Raw genomic sequence first — 18646 nt, 5'->3', positions numbered from 1 at the left:
TAATAATCGATGGGCGGAACATAAATCCAACATCAGAACTCACATTAAAATCGGCAGTCGCTACACACTTTTCTAAACATCAACACACTGTAGCCAGCGTGTTACCCCTGAAGTTACTATTCCATCACGAGGATGAAATGTACAAAACATTTTATTACATAGGGAGTCTTTTAGGATCAAAATAATTATCATCATGATCTCCTAAAGGGATGAACACAGAATTTGACTTGGGGCGTTACAGCGACAGGTTACAATGTTGTTATATTTTATATCGCCATGTTAACGATAACTCTTCCATGTAGACCTGATTTGTTTATTATACAGAAGTTTTTCTAATTTTATTTAGTGAAGGATTTTATTCCAATGTATGCCCTTGAGCACCGGCGGAGAGGCAGTGGAGCAGCACAGAAGACATGTCAGCAACCAAGTTTAATTTAGGAATGGAAGCGGCGGGGAGCAGTACCCGGGGGCGGGGGGAGCTCTCAGTATCCAACAGCTTGCTTATAATGCAGTATTCAAACTGCGTTAAAAGCAACAGGAGGGGCTGCTCCCCTAATCCCAAGAGTCAATTGACGATGAAAAAGGTGAATATTAATCTGCATTCTCTTGCACAGGGCCCACCATCCTGCGCTGTTAGGATCAACTTGATCTCTAGGTTCCAGATCCCCTTTCTGTTGCCATTCATGTGTTGATTCCTGATCAGAAGCCGCTTCAGTGCTAGTTGATCTTACGGTCCACAACACTTGTGCTGCTTCCTGTCGTCCATTTCCTAAATTGATTTTGCGGCTTCTGTTGCTTCTTGCTCCTTTTGTCTTTCCTCTTAGAATCAGTGCGTCCTGCTTTGGTAGATCTTTACAAACAGCGGGGGATGTAAGGAACCCGAGCCAGGGCTGGCAAAGAGAATGTTCTGTACTATAAGTAGGAACATCTCACTTTCTTTTAACCTTCTGGGACCAGTGCACAGCTCCCGATTCTGCAGCTTCTAAGACAGTGCAATTTGTTCCCCCCTCGGCTGTCTGGCTATATAGTGAACTAACACCACAGCAAGTAAGTTAAATGTTTGATGTTTCAACACTGTTGCAACCACCTCAGAACCAACATCTCAGGTGGACCTCTGATGTCCTCTCAGGTTTGATGCCAGATGAAATAGTTCACCACACTCGCTGCACTTCTCAGACTTTTCCCCAGTCGGGATCTTCCAATAGCTACAGAGATGCCAACTTTGAATTTGGCTTTTCCCCCATTCTCACTACATCTGTTCAATCTTTCCCCTATGGGATCTCTCAGGATGAATTAATGCACTTACCACATTCTCTGCATCCATAGTGGTTCTGCCCAGCGTGGTTGCTTTGAAGCCAGTTCAGAGATGACGGGACACAGATGTGTCTTGCACACTGTACATTCATAGCACTTCTCTTTAGTAAGGATCCTGCAATGGCTGATCCAGATTGAAGCTTTTCTTGCAATCTCTAGAATAGTTCTCTCTAGTATGGGTCCTCCAGTGCCTGCTCAGACTCTGATCCAGAGTGAATCCTTTCTTTCACTCTGTGCATTAATAGGGCTTCTCTCTAGTATGGATCCTGCAATGGCTGCTCAGGGGGGGATCCAGGACACCTTTTCTTGCACCCTCTGCAGTCATAGTGGTTTATGCTCTGTGAATCTTCTGATGGCTGTACATGTGTGAACTCTGAACAAAGTTTTCCCCACACTCTCTATATTGGTACAAGTTTCCCTGTGTGAGATATTTTATGTTTTCTGAGGTTCGATTGCCGAGTAAAGTGCTAACCACATTCTGTGCCCCCGTAGGGCTTCTCCACAGTATGAGTCCTTTGATGCCTGATCATGGCTGAAGGGTCACTGAAGCTTTTCTTGCATTTCGTGCAATGATAGGGTTTCTCACCAGTATGGATCCTCTGATGCCTGCACAGATCTGAGCTTCTAAAGAAGCTTTTCTCACACTCCGTGCACTGGTACGGTCCCTCCCCAGTATGGACCCTCTGATGCTGGTACAGATGTGAGCTACAAGTGAAGCTTTGGTCACACTCTGTATAAGGGTATGGTCGTCCCCTGCATGGATCCTCTGATGCCTGGTGAGTTCTGAGCCATCACTGAAGGTTTTCTCACACACTGTACACGTGTACGGTCGCCACCCTATATGGGTCCTCTGATGTTCTAACAGATTTGACTTCCAAGGAAAGCTTTTCTCACACACTGCGTACTGGTACAGTCGCCCCCTGGTATGGGTTCTCTGATGGGTGTACAGATGAACCCTCTGACTGAAGCTTTTCTCACACTCCGTGCACAGGTATGGTCGCCCCCCAGTATGGACTCTCTGATGCTGGTACAATTGTGAGCTACAAGTGAAGCTTTTCTCACACTCTGTGCACGGGTGTGGTCGTTCGCCAGTATGGATCTTCTGATGCTTGTGCAGATCCAAATTCCGAGTGAAGCTTTTTTCACACTCTGTACACAGGTATGGTCTTTCCCCTGTATGGATCCGCTGATGTTCGAACAGATTGGACTTCCAAGGAAAGCTTTTCTCACACACTGCGCACTGGTACGGTCGCTTCCTGGTATGGGCCCTCTAATGGGTATACAGATGAACCCTCTGACTGAAGCTTTTCTCACACTCCATGCACTGGTATGGTCGCCCCCCAGTATAAACCCTCTGATGTTGGTGCAGATGTGAAAGTCGAGTAAAGTTTTTCTCACACTCTGTACATGGGTATGATAGTTCCCCTGTATGGGTTCTCTGATGCTTGTATACATTTGCATCTGTAGTGAAGCTTTTAGTACACTCAGTGCACTTGTAAAGTCTATAGCCTATGTGGGATTTCTTGTGCATATTTAGACTGGTCCTATCAGTGAAGCACTTCCAACAGACTCTGCAGGTAAGCACTTTCTTCTTCGCATTGACCCTCATGTGCGTCAGGAATTGGGGATGCTGGGTGAAACTCTGGTCGCAACTCATGGCTCCATTTTCTATTAAAAGAAGCAGAGAGTTATTTTCGGTCGGGTCATGGAATGATCCAAGAATGCACTAAACACGAGACAAGTTGTTCAGAATATCCATAGGGCCTCATTCCGAGTTTGGCAGAGTGGTAAACAAAAGTGGTGATTCTGTTACGGCCCTTTTTTTGGTGGTAATGGAACTTCAGCTATTTTTACTGCTCCACCAAATCATGCTGGAAGTAAATCATCCACTTTAAGACAAATATCTGTGGAATTACCCCGCATGGAGTCTTATGGACTCCATAAATGGGCACCAACACTGCCATACTACCACTTGCAATCCCGTGGTGAACCCATGGAACCAAGTGGTGATAACGATAACCGATTTTGCTGGTAATTCATCAGAATTACAACCGAATTACTGCCAAACGCAGAATGAGGCAAGTGCGCTATTAGAAAAACAAATTATGTTGTTGAACATAGGTGTGCATGAGGACAATAACTGCCTGCCATGGATGAGTATATGCTTGCGTTCAGTAGAGTCCATGATAAGCCAGAGAGAACAGTCCAGTTGAGAGGAGGTGATGGCACTCAAAAAATAGAAGAAAATAAATTGGCAAAAGAAACACTGCTCTCACTACTTCAAAAAGTACACATCAGAATGTGAAATCAGAAATTGTAAATAAGCCAAGAGAATATGCCTGTCACAAGTGTGCTGGTTAGGGCCCACCGTGGCCCTGCCACACTGTCCAGTGGAGCACCCTGATCGGCGTCTCCAGGTGCCAATAGAATGCCTGTCACAAGGGTGCTGGTTAGGGCCCACCGCGGCCCTGCCACACTGTCCAGTAGAGCACCCTGATGTGTGTCTTCCGGTGTGAAGAGAATGTGAAGCAGAGCAGAGTGAAGGTTGTGCCACGGACAGCGCATACATTGTCTTGGTTAGGTCTGATACATATTACATACTCGCATATAGCAACAGAGAAAGACCAACACATGTATTAATGTTGTGGTTGCAGAGGTCATAGTTAGGGCAGTGTTTAGTTGATGTATTGTAGTGACGTAGGATGGTGTGATGTTCAGGAATGATTGAAATAAGCGGAAGATGAAGTCAGCAAGGCAGTGTGGTAGAAGCAAGGTATTAACTTGGCAGAAGTGTCACCATTTTGGATCTTAAGACCGAGCACATGATCAACAGAAAAGAACACAGGCCTTGGTGTGGAGCTGCAGCTCTGTTAATTCAGCTCCAAAAACAAATCTACGTTCCCATTCCCAGGAGAAAAGTCGAGGTCAGAGGCACACATTGTGTGCAGATAAGCACTCACTTTATCCAGCTGCCAGGGCTGAACGTGGTGGGAACGGAATGTTCGTTGGTAGAAGAGCAGAAAGGGATGCACCATTTGAAGGACACACTTGTGAGAATGGGCACAAGGCTTTGTGATGCCAAAGATCCAGGAAACTATTTAGGACACTACTGTTCTCATCATGGGCCGAACACCCCATATGAATTACTCCTAGACACAGAATTTAAGCAAACCAATCCTGCAAATTCAGACTCGAGAGGTGCCCTGCTCACGTCATACCTGGGCACCTGGTTGGGAGAAGATAAGAGGCGAGCCGTGTCTGGAACATCTTGTGATTTGAGAAAGAAGCCGTGGAGGTGATGCCAATACAAGGTCGGGGTGCAGCTTGTGTGCACCATGGCGTGTTAGTTAATGAGGAAGCCTATTGTCCAATCAAAGCAGAATTGGCCTTGCCAAGTTATTTTGATCATGTCTGGAACAGGAGGGTGCACATCACATGATGGTCTCAAATTTACAAACCTATTGATAAGAACCCACCAATTATATACCTGGGTTCTACAGTGACGATGTACGGGAACACGTTGCTAGGGCAATCGGGGAAGCGTAGAGGTGGCCAATTGTTCAAGGGACTTTAGGGCGGATTAGCATGTCCTATAGGTGGTAGCCAATGAGGGTGTTGGGATTATGCATAGTATTTTTAATTTGCAGTCTGGTCACAATAGGAGCTCTGTGTCAGTTTGGTTCTACGGTACTGTCTGAGACCCCTTTTGCATGTTATAAACCTTGTTGTCCCTTGCAAAGAGGTGCACTGAATATTTTTCTTTTGGATTGTTTCTATCCAACAGTTTCTGGGCTGCCATCCTTTCTGCTGTTAATTCCAAAGGTAAGATTAGTCAAGATTCTGATAGGCTTGGATTTAAGCGTCTACGGGCCAAATATAGCAGATTAAAACTACTCTAACTAGGATCCATGCTGCAGCCATTGACTGTGTGCATCTACTAGTAGAAAAAAGGGAAGGGAAACCTGGATACCTTGGGCCTCATTACGAGTCCGGCGGTAACCGAGCCGGAAAAACCGGCAGGTTACCACCAGACTCTTATTACCATTCCGCCTCCGTGATTCCCGGAATTCCCGGGGCATTACGACCCTGGTGACCCGGGAATCCAGGAGGCGGAATTGTATAAGTCCCCATTGTCATGGAGTCCCATAGGACTCCATGGGGATGGGGACCATGGAAACACTGGTTCCGTCTATGACAGTGCCGTTGTTTCCATTTCCACCAGCAGCCGGGTGTTGTTAAACCCGCCAGGCAGACCTGGCGGCAGTGACACCTCCCTCCTGCAGGACTCTTAATCAGCCGGCCTGGAAAGAACGGTGTTGGCGGTTTTACCACCACCGTTATTTCCAGACCGGCATGGTCATAATGAGGCCCTTTGTCTTTGTTCTATATAAGGAATAATATATTGTCCACACAATTTTGTGTTCCAAGTGCTAGATTTGTAGCATGGTTAGTTTATTTTCTTAGGTTGTCAACACCTTTGGTGGGTACAGAAGGGGTTCTAGTTGCCCCATGTGGTCAGCCGACACGCGTTTCGACCCGTAGGTCCATCGCAAGGCTAATACATGTTCAAGATCATTTTGGTGACAGTTGGTGTTTAGTGTATAGGCCAAGTGACAAGTTATACATCGCATTTGTGCATTGTGCATAGTGTGCAGTGAAAGAGTGGGTAGTATTAATAGGTCAAGCAATTACACATATATACATATAGATCCCATTGTGTTTGTGGGATTGGAAGGAAAAGAGGGAGAGAAGGGAGAGGCAGAGGTTAGCTAAAGAACCAATGTTGAATGGGAATCAATTTGGGTGGTGTCTGGTTCTTACCTAGATAGCTCGGTCCGGCGCCCCCTATGGGGTTCTGGTTACAATTGGTCCTCTGTATACAGTGGCTCTTGTTGGACCCTGTAATGAGAACAAAAGGTCCCTAGGGTGAGTGTTTGGGGAAGTCTATTTAGGCTTCTTACAGTGATGCCTGGTGCCGTGCCCGTGTGGGTGTGGTGGTTGGTGCCCAGTTCTGTAGGCTGAGGGTCATTCTCGGGCGGTGTGTGGGGGAATTTGGTCCTGCTCCCATATCAGGTGCCCGATCCGACATGTATGACCAAAGAAGTCCGGACCCGTTTTTGCCTAGTTTCAGGTTGGCTCATGGAGCGCCCGTCATGTCTTTCATTCAGACTGGTCTGAGGGAGTACATTTTGTCTATTACACATGTGTGGCCGTGCTTGTGGCGATGCCAATTGGGGGCCAGTGCTTGGTGGTTGGCCTTGGGGCAGGAATGGATCCTGCAGTGAGATTCCTTTTTGGGGGTGCTAAGTGCCAGCTCAAGCAAAGGTATACTTGATAATGGCCATTGGCACACGTGACTTAAGTTGCGCCTGCCAGTTCCAACCTAGAGCCTGTGCCCTTTTTCCCTCTGTATGTACTATTAGATTGCTGTATCCACAGCACTTCAATAGAACATTTCTGTTTCAATAAGTACATTTTGTGAGTAGTTCATGAGAGGTCTCCCGATCACCTTTCATATGTTGATACAAACATTCTAAACAGAACCCCTTGTAAGTGCTTTCCATCAGAATTGATGCCATGTGAGATGGTGTCCTAGGTTTTGGGCTTGGCAGTGCATGGCGCTGGCGTGAGTTATAGTTGCACAGTTTACCATAACTGAGGAATTCCTTGCGTTTTTCGATTTTACCTTGCAACCATAACATCCCTTCAACTAAAGTTTGTCACTGAATTTCGCAGGTTTTTGTTAGTGGAACTTAACCATAATGTCCCTTTAACAGAGTTTTGACTAAACTTCAATTATTTTTAATAAGTGAACATGTTTCATGATAACAGCACTGTATATGAGTTATTAAAAATTCCTCTTTTTTCTTAATTTTTTTTGCGAATGAACACCATCAAGACCAATATAACTGTTAAATCATTACGCATTGTGCGTGTCGCTTCCATTTCCCCCCTCCAACATTTCCCCCGTCCCACCTCAACCCTGTGTGCCTCACGACAGTTAATCAAATTGTCTTATCGGAGTCTTATGTCCAACTCTTCCCATCTCAGATTCCACCTTGTGGTGAGAGTTTTTCTACCATATTCCCTTTTTTATTGTCCCACACATCTCCCGGGGTCTGATCTAGGGTTCACTTGCACCTTACTCACTTCCCAGTGCCTCTGGCTTATGACATCACAGTGTAAATTATTTCTAGCCTTCTGCAGCCATCATTCAGATTATGCCCCCTTCCATCGAGGCTTTCCACTCTCTATAATTCCCCGGTTCTTTCATCCTCTCAAGGAAGGTCATCCACTTCATTTCCCATGATGGGGAAAGCTGTGTGTCTGTCCAGTCATTTGCTCCATTCGATACATGTCCATGGCTTTCAGGGCCCATTGCTGCACACCTGGGAGCTTCTCCCTCTTCCATCCCCCTGCCAACCATGCCCTAGATGCCAACAACAGGTAGTGGGGCATATGGAGGAGCTTCCCCCATTACCCCTCCACCACCTCCATTCCAAACAGTACCAGCAGGGGGTTTAAATGTCTTTCCACCCCTTCCAAGGCCTTTACCCACCCCAGGACCTCCTTCCAATAATCTTGTGCCTTCCCACATGACCACCACATATGCCAGTAATCTGCTTTTTGCCCACATTTCCTCCAGCAATGGGGTATTGTCCCTGGATACATCTTAGATAGTCTTATTGTATCCCACATCTGTATAATAGTTTGATCCTGTGCAACTTGTACTGGCAAGCCATGGACGTTTGGTGTGCATTCTCACATAGCATTCTCCATTGGCCATTATCCAAACCCATTTCCATGTCCCTCTCCCATTTTCTCCTAAACTCCCTGTGCCTCCAGTAAGGTTTGGTATAATGCTCCTAAAATATAGGAATTATTCGGCAGCGGGATCTTCTATCCCCAAACCACGGAAACATCTGTACGACAAGGAAATAGCTGGGAAGAAAAACGTTTTGAGAACTCTCAGAAGGCGTGCTAAGGCTGACAACACCGATGCGGCATGGGATTGCTGGAGAACTGCAAAAAAAAACCTATAAATCATGGATCAAGGCACGTCGAGCTGTTCTATACCAACAAGACGCTGAATCAATGATGAAAGTCCTAACTGCAAAAAAACTGCAGATTTTTGGTCCTTGGTAAATGCTTCGCAAGGTTCCACAACTTATAACATGTGCAATTCAGTTCCGGAACAAGTCTGGGTCACGTTCTTCACCGACCTGTTCGCCACCCCGACCCAGGAGCCGAGCTCGTCCTCTGATTCGTCCGCAGCCCCCTAGATCGATCTTTCTTCAATATCAGATATAAGCATAGCCATCCAAAAGCTAAAATCATCAAGAGCTCTGGGCCCGGACGGCTTGTCGAATACTGATTTGAAGAAACATAGTCATGAATGGGCTACCTTTATGAGCATTTTGTTTGACCACTGTAGAACTACCAGACAGATCCCAGCATCGTGGTGTAAAGCGACCATCATTCCAATTTTCAAGCATGGAAGCAGAGAAGCCCCGGAAAATTATCGCCCAATTGCCCTTCTGGACATTATGAGTAAACTTTTCGCCACTCTTCTGTTAGATCATTTCCACCACTGGGAGAAAACTGCTCCCTGCAGCGACCCATACCAACTGGGTTTCAAGAAAAATGGCAGCACCGCACTGAATATCTTCATACTTACCATCTTAAAAGCTAATATAAAGCAGGGTGCCCCTACGGTGTATGTAGCTTTTATCGACCTCTCTCAGGCTTTTGATTAAAGTGGACCGGACAAGATTGTGGAGAAAGTTGGAAAACTGGAAGTGCCCAGCCCCTGTATTACAGCCAATAATTGCCCTGTACACCAATACCTCACTTAATGTCCGACTGAACAAACAAGGGGCTCTGTCCAGAAATATTCAAACGTATAGAGGTGTCAAACAAGGCTGTCCTCTGGCTCCGGAACTCTTTGTGGCTTTTTTGGGGGACTACAAAGACTCAGAAGGTATGGTCCGCAGCTTTCCGCCGAAGTTCGGCAATTCTCCTTTGTCCCGCCTTCTGTACGCCGATGACATGATTCTGTTTGACCAAACTCCGATTGGTCTTCAAAGGCAGCTGGACAATTTGGCAACCTACATGACCTCCAATAACCTTCAAATAAATCGGACCAAAACCAAAATAATGGTCCTGTCCGCCTCTCGACACCCTCCGAAAACTATCCGGCCTTGGTCACTGTGCGAAACTCGAATCGAAGTGGTCCAACAATTTAAATATCTAGGCGTGCTCATAGATGGGTCATCCAAAGAACTCAAAATGCAGGAACATCTTTGGGATAAAACGAAACAACTGACCGCCCAACTACGAGCTCTTGACAGGAAGTTCGGCAAATTCTCATTATTGCCGGCCATTAATTTTTACAAGGGAAAAATGGTGCCCACATTGACCTACGGCATGGAGGCCATGTTCAGCGTACCCTTCCAACTATGGCGTAAACTAGAGGCCTATATATGGAAGTCTCTTTTAGGCCTTCCAAATGCAATCCCTATTTAAGTGATCAGACGAGATTTGGGTCTTCTGTCGCTAAGCGCCACCGTCAGTGGGGCCGCACTTGCCCTATTCAGGAAAACCTTAATTAAGGACAGCTTGCCAATCTTTCAAATGATTGGGCAGGAATTAAAATCAACTAACACCAAGACGGTCCTAAAATGGGTTCACTGTCAAAAAGCCAAATTAGAAGATCTGCAATGCTCACTCAACGACTTGATAACTAACCCACAAAGAGTAAGTGAAAAATTAAAACTGCAGGATTGGATTAATACTATTGACAAAGCAGCTTCCTTCAAGTGTTCAAACCATCTCCCTCCAACCTACAACAAATTAAAACTTCCTATGGCATACTGTCTAAGATTTCCAGATAAAAAACTGCGCTCAATATTCTTAAGGGCTCGTTTAAATCTGCTCCACACTCGAGAAATCTTAGGGAGAAGACGGTTGGTCAGCTTAACCACATGCAGACTGTGTAATGACCCTGATTCCGTGGAGAACATCCGACACCTTCTCCTAAACTGCCCGACTTTGAATGGAATCCGTGTCCCATTTTTGACACCACTATGGCTGGAGTCAGTTCAGATCGATGAGTATACGTGGTGGTGCCGTCTGATATCTGGCGAAAAGTCCCGATGGGCGGTAGTCACGGCTAAAATATTGGAAGCAGCCTTCCTCAAACTTGGTGGCGCAACTTAAAACGACCGGCCGGTCTTGGATGTTTAATGGCCATCCCTTCTGTGAACACCTGTGAACTCAATACTTTGAGACTTTTCCCTGTGTACTCTCCTTTTTGATGTACAGTAACTGCTATTAACAACTTCTTGTAAAAATCATTTTTATATTGATTATACACAAGTAAATAAAAAAAAAATAATAATAATAATTTAAATATCAATCCCTTCGTTCCACTCATTGAGCTCAGTACCATTTCTGTGCCCTTCAGTTCCCTCTGCAATTCATCCTTCCATTTTCCCGACATCAACACTCCCTTAAGCTGTAGGTACCTAGATACTGAGATCTTACCTATGCCCATGCTCTCCTCAAGTTCCCCCCACTTCTATGAATTCACCCTTCTTAAGGAATTGTTCTACCCTTTCCAGCCCAGCCTCAAACCAGTCAGGGAATCTGGCATGGTCTGGAATGTGGTCACGTATTGGGGGGCCCATATATGAATGAGTGGGGACGGCCAGGTTGTGACTTCTACGATTTCTTTCTTGACCGTCCACAGAGCGGACCAAGAATTCCGCGTGCCTTTACCTTGTTCGGGATTGGCGCTCAAAGCCATTCCCCCAGTGTGACTAGCCTCGACTGATAGTTTTCGATACCCATCCACCGTTTCTGCTTGTCCGCCCGCAGGTAGGGGGACTTGGGCTCTAAATTGAGCTGCTTTATAATAGGTGCGCATGTCACGAAGGCCGCCTCCCCCCCCCCAATTCTCTTTGGGTTGTATCAGTATTCGATATGTGACACACTGTTTTTTTCCCTTGCCATAGAAACTTACCAATCCTCCTTCTTAACTCTACAAAGTGTAAGTCTGGTAGCTCTATTGGCAACGCTTGGTATGGGTACATTACCCAGGGAAGCAGTGTCATCTTAATAGCATTTAATCTTTCCAGCCAGGAAATGGTCAGTCTCAACCATGTCTCTAGTTCTCCAAATAGCCTGTGCAGCAATGGGGGCTAGGGGGCGTTCAATTCATATAGTCTATCAAGATACCGGGGGGTGAGAATACCCAGGGATTTCATGCTTACGTCTTCCACTGGTATCCCCGGGTCAACCCATTCCGCTCTCTTCTCTCCAGTCTCACCTCTCAAGGGAAGGACAACCGACTTGCTTACATTCACCTTAAATCCTGACACCCTCACATAGTCGTCCAGCGGCTGAAGCGCCTTTGGGACTGACACAGATAGCTCTGAGAGGTATAACAGTACGTCGTCTGCATACATACTTATTTTGTGGCTATCCTCTCCCACCATGATGCCGCTTATCTGGTCCCCCTGTATCTTATCCCCCAGGGGGTCCATCGTCAAAGCAAAGGGCAGTGGTGACAACGGGCACCCCTGCCTTGTTCCCCTGCTGAGTTCAATTTCCCATTCACAACCACCCTTGCTGTGGGGTCTGAATAAATTTGTATTTATTGGTTTATAAAGCGTTTTACACCAAAGCGCTGTACAATTGAACAACTTAATATATAAACATAAACAGTATAACGGTAGAAGCAAATAAAAATATGAATCAATCAACCAAACAGCAAGAAGAGCAAATTGCACTGATAGCCCGACACATTCTGTCCCAGATACCTATTTTCCACAGTATTGCGAATAAAAGAAAAACATTGGACCCGGTCGAAGGCTTTTTCTGCATCTAAACTCAAGAGTGCGTAGTCGGCCAGGTACCCACCAACATGCTCCATGAGGTCCAGTGTTTTCCGTATCGTGTCTGGGCCCTGTCTTCCCGCTATATATCCCATTTGGTCTGGGTGGACAATACGGGGCATCTTCTCCTCGAATCGTGTTGCTTATATACACGTGAATATTTGTTCATCCACGTTTAAGAGTGAGATAGGGCTGTATGAGGGGTTGGATCCCTCCCTTCCTTGGGTATTACTGTTATCATTGCCCTGCTAAAGGTTGCCAGCGCCTCTACCGTGGCCAGGATACGATTATATAGCTTCACCATGTGGTGCATCAGCGTCCCTGTGTATCGCTTGCAGAACCCTATGATGAATGAAACCATCCTCCCCTGGAGGTTTCCCTCCCATTTGGGAGAAGAGCAATCGCCTCCTCTTCAGCCGTTATCGGGCTCTCTAGGTGATCCACCTCTGGGCTTGTGAGCCTGATCATTCTCAAATCCCACAGGTATTCCTCCACTGCAGTATTGAGACCTTCCGATTTATAAAGCCTGTCATAGTATTGGGCGAAGGCTTCAGCTATTTCTATTGGTGTACTCCTGGGGCCCCCTTTGGAATCTTCTAGAGTAGATACCCATCTCTCCGCCCTCTGTGCCTGTAGCCTTGCTGCTAAAAGAGCGTCCGCTTTATCCCCTTATTCCACCCTCTTTGTCAGCAATTCCTCTGCCCTACTCCCCACCCTCCCCCCCCCCGGCATGCATCCTTTCCTCCCCTTCTACTATCTCTTTTTGGAGTCTCTCTTCCAGTAGGCTTCTTTCCCTTTTCCGTTGCGCGCCTTTTCTTATCAGGAGCCCTCTCCAGGTTGCTTTCACCGCATCCAGACTGTCCCAGTGTGGAACTCCCCAGTATCATTTATCTCAAATGAATTCTGCTATAGCTTTGGCTAGTTGGTCAGCAAATTGTGGGTTTTTCATAGCATCATCAGCTACTATCTGGCCTATGCAGCCCTTCTGCATCTAGAGTAATCAAGACCATATCATGGGATCTAGATCTCCAACATAGGGAAGGGCTTCTTCCAGCTTTGTTTCCCCAGTAGCTGTTCAGCATTCTCTGGTTGGTCCTCCCACTCAGCCTCAACTGGTGGAGGGGTCAAAGGTGTAATAATGAAAAAAAATCAGGATGGGAGATCAAAACAGCAATACTTTGGATTAATTTATTTAATCTCAAAAGGAGAGCATACTGATAAGTATTTACTTTTTCACAAAACGACAGTCACCAGACAGGTTTAGCACTTTATCAATGGAGCATATCAGGACCCTGCCAGGCGCACTTTGTTATAAATATTGGGGTCAAAGGTGTGACATTGGACTGTCCTCTAGGGTATGTCCTGGTTTTGTGCATAGGGGTGGCACCTTTCTTCTTTCCTGAGAACTTGGGTTACCGCTTTTTCTCCTTTGTTCTAGAAGTAGAAGGGTGTCCTTCCTGTGGACTGGAAATTAGAGGTTCCCCTGTAACTTCCCATTGAGAGTCACCTAAAGTTGCCTATCTGGCCAATCTAGTTTGCTCCTACTTCCTTTTACTGGGAGGCCTGGGGGTGCTTGATACAACTCCAAGCGTCTTTAAGTCATTCTGCAACAAGGCTCTCCCAGGCACCTCACTTTGTATACTGACAGGAATCCTCACAGTCATATTGTTGCACTGGATGCGAGCTGGTAGTCTAGGAACCATCTGGATAGGGCCTCCAGCAAGCTTAGTGGGCCTTTGGGTGCCTTTGCAACATTCTCAGGTCTGAAAAAAGTTGCATCCACCACTGTGATGCTGGCCCCAGTGTCTCTAATGGCAATGGTCTCCTGACCATTCACAAGTACACTGTCCTTGTAGTATTCTTTAGTGTTATCTGGTACAGAGTTATACACATCTTCATATAGACATATATATCACATGCATTACTTACCGTAATAGCATTTCTGATGATTGTATCTGCTTAGATTCACATGCTGTGAATATTGTCCGACATCTAGTGGTAATCGCGGAGTATTGCATCTTTCTTTCAAGGATAGAAAGGGGACGTCCACATAGGTGTGACTGTAACACTATCCCTAACGTGACGTTTAGTGTACCCAAAATCCCTCATGCTACAAGGTCCCTCCGATTGTAATTTTTCTGCTGCGAGGGAGCCTTATGACTACTGTGAGTGAGTACAAAGAGGGGTGTAAAATGTCCGTGTTCATTCTACTCCCAGAGGGGCGGAAGGGTGGCCGCATCTGAATCTAAGCAGATGCAATCATCAGAAATGCTATTACGGTAATGAATGCATGTCTTCTGATGTTTGTTAACCTGCTTAGAATTGCATGCTGTGCATAGACTAGCAAGCAGTACCCAGAGATAGTGGTGGGATGCGTGAAGGAACAGTAGCAAAGAGATGTCTTAGCACCACTTATCCCAACTGAAAAGCAGACCTAGAGTGTGCATCTAGTCACTAGTGTTAAGGTGTGTACAGAACTCCCGGTTGCTGCTTTACAAATGGACTCAAGAGGAACATTTGCAATGAATGCTATGGAAGCCCCAGTACCCCGAGTAGAGTGTGCTCTAGGCTTGAAGGGCAGATCTCTTGGCAAGAGTGTAGCACAGTGTGATGCAGTTTACGATCCACTTAGAGATGGGCGATTTAGAGACAGGGTCCCCTTCTCTACCAGCTGCCACTGAAACGAAAAACTGGTTTGTCTTTCTTAGTGGTTTTGTTTTCTCCAGATAATAGATCACCGCTCTCCTCACATCAAGTGTGTGGAGGCTTCTTTCTGCCACGTTAGTGGGGTTCTAGAAAAAGGTGGGTAGTTCTATTGATTGGTTCACATGGAACTTTGAAATATATTTAGGCGCAAACCGTGGATGAGCGCTCAGGACCACCTCATCCTTGTGAATCGTGACAAATGAGTCTTTAACAGAAAGGGCCTGCAGTTCAACAGCTCGTCTTATTGAGGTGACTGCCACAAGGAAGGCGGTCTTGTAAATGAGTGCTTTAAGGCTAGCCTGAGTACAATATTCAGGTCCCATCCGGGAGCAGGGTTGGAGATAGGGGGATGAAGCCTCTTAACCCCCTCCATAAAAGCCTTGATCACTGGAATTTTCAACCACAAAACCTTCTTATGGGACATGGTGTATGCTGAAAGTGCAGCTAAATTGACCTTTAAGGAGTTGAAAACCAGGCTCGAGTCTAGTAGGTGAGTCAGGTACAGCACAATATCTGTTGGTGTGCAGTCAATAGGATTGATGGTTTTGGTATTGCACCAGATGGCAAAGCGTTTCTATTTGTTGGAGTAGCAATGTCTGGTGTTAGGTTTTCGTGCTTCCCTAAGTATGTCCATGCATCTTTGAGGAAGTTGGAGGTGTCCGAACTCTGACCTCAAGGCAAGTTGAGAGCTTGCGGGCATGGATGAAGTGTCTTCCACATCTTGTGATAGCATGTTCTACGGGCATGGCAGTTTCTTCGCATGTGCGACTCACATTGCCATCAGGTGAGAGAACCAGGGTTGGCGGGCCCACATCTGGGCCACCAGAATCATCGTGACTGGTTCCTAGTGCATCTTGTGCACTATCTTGTTGAGTAGGGGAGTCGGGGGGGGGGGGGGGGGTTAGGTTGGGGGTGAGGGGGTAAGCGTAGACACATTTCCCTGACCATGTTATCCAGAGACCGTTCCCCTTGGAGCGGTTCTGGGGGCACCTGGAGGCCTAATCTGGGCTAATGCAGAGTTGCGAACAGTCTATCCCGATGTCCAGTCAAAGGGTCGAATACATTGTTTTGAAACAAAAGGACCGAAAAAATAAGGTTGAATGCCTTTTTTAAATGGATTTTTATTTTTTGGCTTCCGTATAGGAAAAAAAGTGTTTTTTTACACCAAAAACAGGGGTTAGCCCCCCCCACCCCCCCCAAAACAAAATTAGACCTTTATCTTTCAGTCCTTTTGACTCGAAACTATTGCATTCAAATCAATTGCAGTCGACCCTTTCACCTACAACCGTCAATCTCTGGGAAGCCCCAGTCTGCAAAGACGCTGAAAACAATGTGTGTAACTGCCATTCATACTTTACGGGTAGTGGGTAGTCTCTGCTGAGCACTGAGCATGTCTGCCAGAAGATTGAGTTCCCCTGGAACGGGTTGTGACTGAGACAGTATGGACAGCCCTAGAGAGTGAGTGCCACCATGTTTGTTCAGGTAATATATGGCCGTGGTACGGTCCGTGAGGACTGGGACTGTCCTCCCGTGGAGGTCTGTTTGGAATGCCTTCAGGGCCTTGAATACTGCTAGCAGTTCCAACAGGTTTATGTGGTTGCTTGCTACCGCTGGGGATCACACGCCGTATTATGAAGTCGGTGAGCCCCCACCCACACCGCCAGAGATGCGTCCGTGGTGAGAGTGGCTTCTACTGCGGGGGTGGTGAAGGTCTTCCCCCTGCAAGAGGTTTTGCCTTGACCACAACTGCAGAGACTGAACGAGGGCTGCTAAAACAACCACTAGATCGTCCCATTGTCCGCATAGGGGCCACTATTCAGCTCCTTCTGTGGGTCCTGCAACCTCCTTAAAAAGATCTTGCGCTGCAGGGGTCCTGGAATCGTTGCCTAATGTCCTGGGCTGAGAGGGGGCTGCTCACTCTCCCCGCATTCCCTGGTAATGTATTTCCCTGGTGAACTATTTCAGCACATCCCATTGAGGGGAAATGGGATGTCTGAAGTATTGTTGGGCAGTTGTTTGCGAAACAGTGCACTGCTTTAATTGTTTAACGTGGGGCTTGAGTGTCTTAACGTCTCAGGCGGCACAGAAATTGTATAATCACCCACGTCCACAGGGAAAAGCCATGTGAAGGCACCTGTAGTACAGCAGAGCTATAGGGGAGTATGTCTTGTGGATGGGGTCAAACCACCATGTTATTTGCCCGCCTTTGGTCGGGATTACTTGCCCATGTCTCACTGACCCGATGGCTTGTGTGACAAGGTCACCTGCTTAGCAGCCATTAGTTAATGGTGTATACCACAGAGACGTCCCGGCCCTTCTTGGAGGGTGGCCCAGAAGTCAGGGGGGTTGTGGCAGGGTATGCAACCCATGTGGCAGGCAGCTAGTTATCTCTACCGAGGAAGATCTCAGGCAGAGGAATAAGGCAGGGTTGGCGCCTTGTAGGCCAGGACCATGACTAGCCATTGAATAGAACATTGGTCTGAACTTGGAGCAAGGGGTCTTCAGACCGAATCATGGGACCGCTTGTGAAGAGACTTTGCAAACCGCATACCAACATTTATGTCCCGATCCCACATACAGTAGAGAGACTAAGCAAGCTACTGCAGAGTTCCAAAGGCGACATCTTGAGGCCTGACTTCAAGATGGTGGACAACTTTCTCAAGCCTTTGGCTCAAGGCTATGTGACACCCAAGCAAATAGTCTCCAGGAAGACAGGCATACCTGGGGAGAAGGTAGATCTGAAACGTAAGGACTAATCATTAATAACAACCGAATCAGGGAAACATACTCTCCAAATGGAACACCAGCAGACTTGGCCAACTTAGACCTCTATAAAGGTGTGCAGGAAGCTCCACATTGGGAGGGTATTGAGGTTAGAGGTAGGATGGCATTCTAGAGGAGAGTGAAGACCAAAGAGTGCATGGAGCGAGCTTGAAGGCAGAGCAGAATTGCAGCCAGAACTGGGGAGAGCAGTGCTGATATGTGCCCAGGAACCCTTTTGTGAAAGCTAATGGCAGAGATGGGGCCACTAGACCAGTAGAGCAATAACTGGAGGAAATTTAGTTGAGCAAGCTTCAGACCTTGTCTCAGGGACGATCAGTCAAGAAATGCTTGCAGATGCAGGAATGACAATCAAAAGTAGTAACCAAGTGCAAGATGTTAGTTGAGAGCTACACACCTCTAAGCGCTGGTGGAAGAGCTTGGCCATCAGCCCGAATATAAGAAGCTTGCTAACTTGGAACAGACCCAGAGGCCTAATGTATTCTGCCCAGAATTACACATGAAGGGATGCAGGGGGGATACTTGCATGTGCAAATCACCCCAAGGTCAAGGGAGGTTACAGTCTTGTCCAGGTACTTCCCTGAAGCCGTCACCTCATCTCTACTGGATGACCCAAACTGTAGAATATACCCTACTAAGAGCTTTGTAACCAGCGAGTGCATGTTCTGTTCCTCCTTGCTCGTAAACCTGGAAACACAAGCATCCCCCAACACTTTAAGGTATCCTGAGCAGAGATAGAGGTACAATGGTACGCTTTCCACTCCATTGTACTTAAGTGCTTACATAAACAATAACAAGCAGACATGTGCATGCTTCCGCAATCAGATGAAATGTGTTCTTTTACACACCTAACTCCCATGAGCCCCAGTAATTAAGCACGGTTACTCACCCGTGGCATTGCTGCCCCTCTGTCTTCTCTCACTGTCCTGTTCATCATTGCAAGAGGT

The sequence above is a fragment of the Ambystoma mexicanum genome, chromosome 9, assembly GCF_040938575.1.
Source record: "Ambystoma mexicanum isolate Mex_15411 chromosome 9, UKY_AmexF1_1, whole genome shotgun sequence".
NCBI classification, from domain to species: Eukaryota; Metazoa; Chordata; class Amphibia; order Caudata; family Ambystomatidae; genus Ambystoma; species Ambystoma mexicanum.
This window is presented reverse-complemented; position numbering follows the sequence as displayed.